Genomic DNA, 9,626 nt, shown 5'->3' on the forward strand with positions numbered 1-9,626 from the left:
CAGATATGACTCCAGAAGTACAGGTAACAAAAGAAAAATAAATTGGACTTCATCAAAATTAAAAACTTTTGTACATCAATAAACACTATTGTGGCCGGGCGCGGTGGCTCAAGCCTGTAATCCCAGCACTTTGGGAGGCCGAGGCGGGTGGATCACGAGGTCAAGAGATCGAGACCATCCTGGTCAACATGGTGAAACCCCGTCTCTACTAAAATTACAAAAAAATTAGCTGGGCATGGTGGCACGTGCCTGTAATCCCAGCTACTCAGGAGGCTGAGGCAGGAGAATTGCCTGAACCCAGGAGGCGGAGGTTGCGGTGAGCCGAGATCGCGCCATTGCACTCCAGCCTGGGTAACAAGAGTGAAACTCCGTCTCAAAAAAATAAAAAATAAAAAATAAACACTATCGTCTCTCTTCCTTGGCGCTGCCTATGGATGTGGCAGCCATCTCCTCGTTGGCATCATGGCCGCCCTCAGACCCCTTGTGAAGCCCAAGATCATCAAAAAGAGAACCAAGAAGTTCATCCAGCACCAGTCAGATTGATACGTCAAAATTAAGCGTAACTGGCAGTAACCCAGAGGTATTGACAACCGGTTCATAGAAGCTTCAAGGGCCAGATCTTGATGCCCAACATTGGTTATGGGAGCAACAAAAAACAAAGCACATGCTGCTCAGGGGCTTCCGAAGTTCCCGGTCCACAACATGAAGGAGCCGGAAGTGCTGCTGATGTGTAACAAATCTTACTGTGCTGAGATTGCTCACAGTGTTTCCTCCAAGAACCACAAAACCATCGTGGAAAGAACTGCCCATCTGGCCATCAGAATCACCAACCCCAGTGCCAGGCTGCGCAGTGAAGAAAATGAATAGACAGCTCTTGTGCACATTCTGTATTTAAATAAAACTGTGGCCGGGCGCGGTGGCTCAAGCCTGTAATCCCAGCACTTTGGGAGGCCGAGGCGGGTGGATCACAAGGTCGAGAGATCGAGACCATCCTGGTCAACATGGTGAAACCCCGTCTCTACTAAAAATACAAAAAATTAGCTGGGCATGGTGGTACGTGCCTGTAATCCCAGCTACTCAGGAGGCTGAGGCAGGAGAATTGCCTGAACCCAGGAGGCGGAGGTTGTGGTGAGCCGAGATCGCGCCATTGCACTCCAGCCTGGGTAACAAGAGCGAAACTCCGTCTCAAAAAATAAAAAAAAAATAAAAATAAAAATAAAAATAAAACTGTAAAAACTGAAAAAAGAAAACACTATGAAGAGGCCAGAAAGCACATGTTCTTGGGACTTCTTGAGGCTATGCCTCAGGGAAAAAAAAGAGAGAGAGTGAAAGAGTGAGGCTGGTCACAGTGGCTCACATCTGTAATCCCAGCACTTTGGGAGGCTGAGGTGAGAGGATCACTTGAGCCCAGGGGTTCCAGACCACCTTGTCAAACCTCTTCTCTACAAAAACTAAAAGATATGTATTTATATATATATATATATATATATATATTAGCCAGGCATGATAGCACATGGCTGTAGTGCCAACTACTCCAGAGGGTAAGGCAGGAAGATCGCTGGAGCCCAGGAGGTCAAGGTCGCAGGGAGCCACGATCATGCCACGGCACTCCAGCCTAAGTGGCAGAGCAAGACCACATCTCAAAAAAAAAAAAAAAAGAAAGAAAGAAAGAAAGAAAAGAAAGGAAAGAAAAGCAAACAACAAGAGGTGGGAAGTTCACTTGAGCCCAGGAGTTCAATGAGGCTGCAGTGAGCCAGGATCACACCACTGCACTCCAGCCTGGGCAACATAGTGAGACCCTAAAAAAAAATGTTAAACCACACAACAAAAAAACAAGAGAGTGAAAAGACAACTCACAGAATGGAAGAAAATAGTTGCAGAACATGTTTTTGATAAAATATTAACATCCAGTGTATATAAAGAAATCCTACAATTCAATAACCAAACAAACAATCCAATTCAAAAGTAGACAAAGAAGCCAGGCATGGTGGTGCTAGCCTATAGTCCCACCTACTTGGGAAACTGAGGATTACTTGAGCCCAGGAGTTCAAGGCCAGCCTGGGCAACACAAGTCCAATCTCAAAAAAAAAAAAAAAAGCAAAGCCTTGAAGCTTGAAGCGATGTTTCTTTGAGACAAGGTTTTGCTCTGTCATCCAGGTTGGAGTGGGCAGTGCCACAATCATGTCTTGCTGCTGCCTGCATCTCCCGGGCTCAATCAGTCCTCCCATCTCGGCCTCCCTAGTAGCTGGGACTACAGACACACACCACACCACCACACCCAGCTAATTTTTGTATTCTATATAGAGATGAAGTTTCACCATGTTACCCAGGCTACTCTCGAACCTCCTGAGCTGAAGCAATATGCCTGCCTCAGCCTCCCAAAGTGCTGGGATTACAGGCGTGAGCCACCGTGCCTGGCCAATGTTTCTTTAAAGAAGATATAAAAGGCTGGGCATGGTGGCTCATGCCTGTAATCCAAGCACTTTGGAGGCCAAGGCGGGCAGATCACCTGAGGTCGGGAGTTCAAGACCAGCCTGACCAACATGGTGAAACCCACCTATTAAAAAAAAAAAAGAAGAAGAAGATATAAAAATGGCTGGGCATGCTGGCTCACACCTGTAATCCCAGCACTCTGGGATTCAAGGTGGGCAAATCACTTGAGGTCAGGAGTTCGAAACTTGCCTGGCCAACATGGTGAAACCCTGTCTCTACTAAAAAATGCAAAAATTAGCTGGGCATGTTGGCGTGTGCCTGTAGTCCCAGCTACCTGGAAGTCTGTGGTGGGAGATTTGCTTGAACTCCAGAGGTGGAGGTTGCAGGGAGCCAAGATCACAACACTGTACTCCAGCCTGGATGACAGAGCCAGACTCTGTCTCAAAAAAAAAAAAAAAAAAAAAGATAAAAAAAGATAAAAAGAAAATATAAAAATGGACAACAAGCACATAAGAAGATGCTCAACATTACTAATCATTAGGGAAATTCAATACAAAACCACAATGAGATGCCACTTCACACACACTAGGATAGCTAGTATAGAAAATAGAAAAGTAAGTGTTGGTAAGAATGGGGCGAAACTGGACCCCTGATGCATTGCTGACGGGAGCATCAAATGGTGCAGCTACTGTGGAAAATGGTATGGCAATTCCTCAAAAACCTAAATATAGAACTGCAATATGATTCAGCAATTCAGCTTCTGGGTACATGCCCCAAAAAAGTGAAAACGAGGTCTTTCAGAGATATGTGTACATCCACATTCATAGCAGCATAGCCAAGGGGTGATAGCAACCCGAGTGTCCATCAATGGATACACTGATGAAATGTGATATATGCACACATTGGAATATTATTCAGTCTTAAAAGGCAAGGAACTGGTGGGCACGGTGGCTCACGCCTGTAATCCCAGCACTTTGGGAGGCCGAAGTGGCGGATCACCTGAGGTCGGGAGTTCAAGACCAGCCTGACCAACATGGAGAAAACCCATCTCCACTAAAAAGATACGAAATTAGCCTGGCATGGTGGCACATGCCTGTAATCCCAGCTACTTCGGAGGCTCAGACAGGAGAATCGCTTGAACCTGGGAGGTGGAAGTTGCGGTGAGCCAAGATCACACCATTGCACTCCAGCCTGGGCAACAAGAGCAAAAACTCCACCTCGAAAAGCAAAACAAAACAAAAAAACCGCAAGGAACTCCTGATACATGCTACAATACAGATGAAGCTTGAGGACGTTGTGCTAAGTGAAATCATCGGGTTACAAAAAGACAAATATATGATTCCACTTATATGAAGTGCCTAGAGTCATCAAATTCATAGAGACAGTAGAAGAGGTTGCCAGGGCCTGGTGGGTAGGGAAAATAGGGAGTTAATGTGTAATGGGTAGAGTTTCAGTTGGGGAAGATGAACATGTTCTGGAGATGGATGGTGGGGATGGTTGTATAATGATGTGAATGTTCTTAAGACTACAGAACTGTACACTTAAAAATGGTTAGTATGAGGCCGGGCGCGGTGGCTCAAGCCTGTAATCCCAGCACTTTGGGAGGCCGAGGCGGGTGGATCACGAGGTCGAGAGATCGAGACCAACCTGGTCAACATGGTGAAACCCCATCTCTACTAAAAATACAAAACATTAGCTGGGCATGGTGGTGCGTGCCTATAATCCCAGCTACTCAGGAGGCTGAGGCAGGAGAATTGCCTGAACCCAGGAGGCGGAGGTTGCGGTGAGCCGAGATCGCGCCATTGCACTCCAGCCTGGGTAACAAGAGCGAAATTCCGTCTCAAAAAAAAAAAAAAAAAAAAAATGGTTAGTATGATATATCTTATCACAATAAAAAAAAAGTAATTGCCATGCATCATCAATAATGAGACAAAGCAGGGTGCGGTGACTCATGCCTGTAATCCAGCACTTCCAGAGGCCTAGGCAGGAGGATTGGTTGAGCCCAGGAGGTCAAGGCCAGCCTGGGTAAGACCCCATCTCTAAAAATAAATAAATAAAGGCCTGGAGCAGTGGTTCATGCTCCTGTCATTTCTAATAATAACAACATAAAAAATGATGATGATAACAATAATTTTTATTTTTTGAGACAAGGTCTTACTCTTTTGCCCAGACCAGAATGCATGGCAGGATCACAGCTCACTGCAGCCTAGATCTCCTGGGCTCAAACAATCCTCCCACCTCAGCCCCACAAGTAGGTGGGACTACAGGTACGAACCACCACACCCAGCTAATTATGCAATTTTTTGTAGAGATGGGGGCGGGGAGTGTCTTTCTATACTCCCTAGGCTGGTCTGAAACTCCAGGACTCAAGGGATCCTCCTGCCTTGGCCTCCCAAAGTATAAGGATTATATGTGTGAGCCACTGCACCCAGCCAATAATTATTATTTATGGCTGCCATTTAACGTTTCCCAGAATCTTTTCAGGAAAGGACTGTCTATGGAACCTTTATTTATTTCTTTATTTTGAGACTGGGTCTCACTCCGTCATCCCAGCTGGAGTGCAGTGACTTGAACATGGCTCACTGCAGCCTCGACCTTCCCCGACTCAAGCAATCCTCATCCCCGCAAGTAGCTGGGACTACAAGCATTCAACACCACACCTGGCTAATTTGTTTTGTAATTTTTATAGAGATAGGGACTCATTAGCCAGGCGCTGTGGCTCTCACCTGTAATCACAGAACTTTGGGAGGCTGAAGTGGGCAGATCACCTGAGGTCGGAAGTTGGAGACCAGCCTGACCAACATGGAGAAACCCCATCTCTACTGAAAATACAAAATTAGCTGAGGGTGGTGGCACATGCCTGTAATCCCAGCTACTCGGGAAGCTGAGGCAGGAGAATTGCTTGAACCCGGGAGGCGGAGGTTGCAGTGAGTCAAAATCGCGCCATTGCACTCCAGACTGGGCAACGAGAGCAAAATCCGTTTCACAAAAAAAAAAAAAAAAAAAAAAAAAATAGGGTCTTACTACATTGTCCAGCCTAGTATTGAACTCTTTGGCTCAAGTGATCTGCCTGCCTGGGCCTCCCAAAGTGCTGGGATTACAGGGATGAGCCATTGTGCCAGGTAAATTATTAACCTCCTGGAGCCTCACTGTCTCTCTTTGTCACATGGAGGCAATAAATGTGCCTACCCCGTAGTTGTTATGAGGATTAAACAAAAATAACAGTTGTAAAGTCTTTGGAACAGTCTGTACCTAGATCACAGTGAAGTACTCAATAAATGTCACTACCACTATCATTTTTTAAAATTATTTTTATTTTATTTTATTTTATTTTTTTTGAGACGGAGTTTCACTCTTGTTATCCAGGCTGGAGTGCAATGGCGCGATCTCAGCTCACCGCAACCTCTGCCTCCTGGGTTCAGGCAATTCTCCTGCCTCAGCCTCCCAGGTAGCTGGGATTACAGGCACGTGCCACCATGCCCAGCTAATTTTTTGTATTTTTAGTAGAGTCGGGGTTTCACCACGTTGACCAGGATGATCTCGATCTCTTGACCTTGTGATCCACCCGCCTCGGCCTCCCAAAGTGCTGGGATTACAGGCTTGAGCCACCGCGCCCAGCCAGAAACATTTTTAACCTATATGGATCGTTAGTGAACACTCCAGGTGCAACCTCCACATGCCAAAAGGTCCAACCATTTCTATGGGTCACCACCCTGGGTTCACTGGACTTATATCTATGTTCTCTTTGAAGAATTGTCCTCAATTCTGCCTGCCTAAAAACACAGAGAGGCTAGGAGTTTACATCTTGACTGACCAGTGCTGTGATATGAGGCCCAGCTACCTTGCCTTGAATAGGAACAAACTTGGAGATATAATTTATACTCCAGAACTCCATGGAGATGAGGCTGAGGCTGAGACCTTACCTAAAATCGCTCATCTTTTTTTTTTCTTTTTTTGAGACAAGGTCTCCCTCTGTCACTTGGGCTGGGGGCTGGAGTGCAGTGGTGCAATCGTGGCTCACTGCAGCCTTGAACTCCTAGGATCAAGTGATCTGCTTGCCTCCGTCTCTCGATGTGTTGGGCCCATGACCCTCCTTTTAGCTCTCTCTCCTTTCCTGTTCTACTTTCACTCACTATTAAGAAAGTCCCTTACCAGGATAGTGCCTGCAATGCCAGTACTTTTAGAGGTGGGCAGATCTCCTGACTCTAGGAACTCAAGACTAGCCAAGGCAGTAAGAAAGAAAGACATTCACTTACCAGGTTCTCCTGGGAGCCTTTCCTTCATAAATCACTTATGATAAATCACTTACAAACAAACCTTTATCTCGAATCTGCTTCTACGAAATTTTTTTTTTGTTTTTGAGACAGTTTCACTCTTGTTTCCCAGGCTAGATTGCAATGGTGTGATCTCGGCTCACCACAACCTCCCCCTTCCGGGTTCAAGAAATTCTCCTGCCTTAGCCTCCTGACTAGCTGGGATGACAGGCATGCACCACCATGCCTGGCTAATTTTGTATTTTTAGTAGACAGAGTTTCTCCACTTTGATCAGGCTAGTCTCAAACTCCTGACCTCAGGTGATCTGCCTGCCTGGGCCTCCCAAAGTTCTGTGATTTCAGGTGTGAGCCACCGTGCCCGACTTTTTTTTTGAGACAGAGTCTCACTGTTGCCCAGGCTGTAATGCAGTGGTGTGATCTTGGCTCACTGCAACCTCTGCCTTCTGGGTTCAAGCAATTCTCAGTCTCCCGAATAGCTGGGATTATAGGCATGTGCCACCACACTTGACTGATTTTTGTCTTTTTAGTAGAAACGGGGGTCTCACCGTGTTGACCAGCCTAGTCTTGAACTCCTGACCTTAAGTGATCCACCTGCCTCAGCCTCCCAAAGTGCTGAGATTAAAGGCCACCATGCCCAACGAGTCTTTAAAGTGTGTCTTGAATTTGCCCCATATTTCCACTTCCACTGCTCTTACCCCAGGCCAGACCACTGTCTTCCAACCTGAACTCCTGTAATTCCTGTTCTCTTTGCTTTACACTTTGCCGCTTCAACCCATTCTCTCACCCCAGCCAAAGAGATCTTCTTAAAATCTAAATAGATCAGCCATGGTGGCTCACACCTATAATCCCAGCACAGTACTTTGGGAGGCTGAGGCAGGTGAATCAATTAAGTTCAGGAGTTTGAGATCAGCTTGGGCAGCTCAGCGAGACGCCATCTCTTTAAAATAAAAAAAAAGTTTTAATTCTTCCTTCCTTCCTTCCCTCCCTCTCTCCCTCCCTCCCTCCCTTCCTTCTTTTGGTGGAGTCTCATGTCTCCAGGCTGGAGTGCAGTGGCACAATCTCGGCTCACTGAAACCTCTGCTTCCCAGGTAGCTGGGACTACAGGTGCACACCACCACGATCAGCTAATTTTTGTATTTTTAGTAGAGACAAAGTTTCACCATGTTGGCCAGGATGGTCTCGATCTCTTGACCTCATGATCTGCCCTCCTTGGCCTCCCAGTGTGCTGGGATTACAGGTGTAACTCGCTGCACCTGGCCTCTTTCTTTCTATTTTTTTTTTTTTTTTGTTGTTGTTGTTGTTCTGTTATTTTGTTTTCAGCGTAATCAGAGACACCCCTTCTGGACAAAAATTTAAAAATTAAGCCAGGTATGGTGGCATGGGCCTGTAATACCAACTACAAGGGAGGCTGATGTGAGAGAATCGCTTGAGCCCAGGAATTCAAGGCTGCGACAAGCCGTAACTGCACCACTGCACTGCAGCCTGGGCGACCAAGACCCTGTAACAGCAACAACAAAACATAAACTGCTCCTCAAACCCTTTACTGCCTCCCCATCACATTTAGGAGCCTTGTTTTCCCTGGCCTCTTCATTACCTCTTCTCTAATCTCATCTCATCTTATTCTCCCTCTTACCTTCCACGTCCCGGTCACACTGACTGCTTTGCAATTCCTTGAACATGGCATGTTCTTTCCTGCCTCAGGACCTTTGCACTTGCTGTTGTACTTCCCAAAACGTTCTTCCCCCAGGTCTCTGCGTAACTGGCTTTGCTGAGTCTCAGCAATAATGTCACCTTCTTCATCCTTTATCATCTTATCTAAGTTGTCCCCCAACTTTGATCCCAGCCTTATCCTCGTGTTCATTTTAGATTTATCACCAACATAGGACTAATAATTACTGTTCTTAGGTTTTCACTATTTATTTATGACAAATATTCCACATTCATGATTCTCTCTAGTTAACAGTTATTTGAGGCCAGCCATGGTGGCTCATGCCTGTAATCCCAGCACTTTGGGAGGCCGAGGTGAGCGGATTGCTTCAGCTCAGGGGTTCATGACTGGCCTGGGAAACACAGCAAAACCTTGTCACTACCAAAATAAAATTCGCTGGGCATAGTGCTGCATATCTGTTGTACTTACTCAGGAGGCTGAGGCAGGAGGATCACTTGAGCCTGGGAGGCAGAGGTTTCAGTGAGCCAAGATTGAACCACTGCACTTGAGCCTGAACAATACAGGGAGACCCCATCTCAAGAAAAAAAAAAAAAAGATTATTTGAGACGATGCCATCAGCATTGGACAATCGGAGAACAGAGTCATCTCACTCACCCATCCTTCAAATGGCCCCATAGAAAGCATAGGTTTTAAGCTGGATGTTAAACCTGCCCGTGACCTTGTCAATCTCAGCCACATTCATCTGGGTGGAGGCATGGTCCTTGGTGCTGATGATGCGGTTGCTGGTGGAGCACTTCATACACATCCACAAACTCACTAGCATTGCTCTGCATGTTGAGGCCACACCTGCTGCCACCACACTGCATATGAGCAGAGAAAGCACATAATTATTTTTTGTTTATTTCTTGGTTGCCATCTCATGTCTTAGAACATAAGTCCACTGAGTACCAGGAGCCCAGCCAGATGCTGGTTATGCAGTTAAGTTATCTTCTGTTCTCCCATACCTACCAGCATGCAGGCTCACTGGGGGCAGACTTAGTAAGTCTCTTTTTTTGCTGTTTTTTTTGAGATGGAGGCTTGCTCTGTCACCCGGGCTGGAGTGCAGTGGCACAACCTTGGCTCACTGCAACCTCCGCCTCCCAAGTTCAATTGATTCTCCTGTCTCAGCCTCCCAAGTAGCTGGGACTACAGGTGTGTGCCACCATGCCCAGATACTTTTTGTATTTTTAGTAGAGACAGGGTTTCACCAT

The 9,626-nt window shown here is 46.2% G+C and overlaps 1 pseudogene; it reads right to left on the bottom strand.

Moving 5' to 3' along the window:
• Positions 1-402: 402 nt before the first annotated feature.
• LOC141585557 (small ribosomal subunit protein eS21 pseudogene) lies at positions 403-9,209 on the bottom strand (annotated as a pseudogene).
• Positions 9,210-9,626: the final 417 nt, after the last annotated feature.

This window comes from Saimiri boliviensis, chromosome 9, assembly GCF_048565385.1.
Source record: "Saimiri boliviensis isolate mSaiBol1 chromosome 9, mSaiBol1.pri, whole genome shotgun sequence".
Lineage (NCBI taxonomy): Eukaryota > Metazoa > Chordata > Mammalia > Primates > Cebidae > Saimiri > Saimiri boliviensis.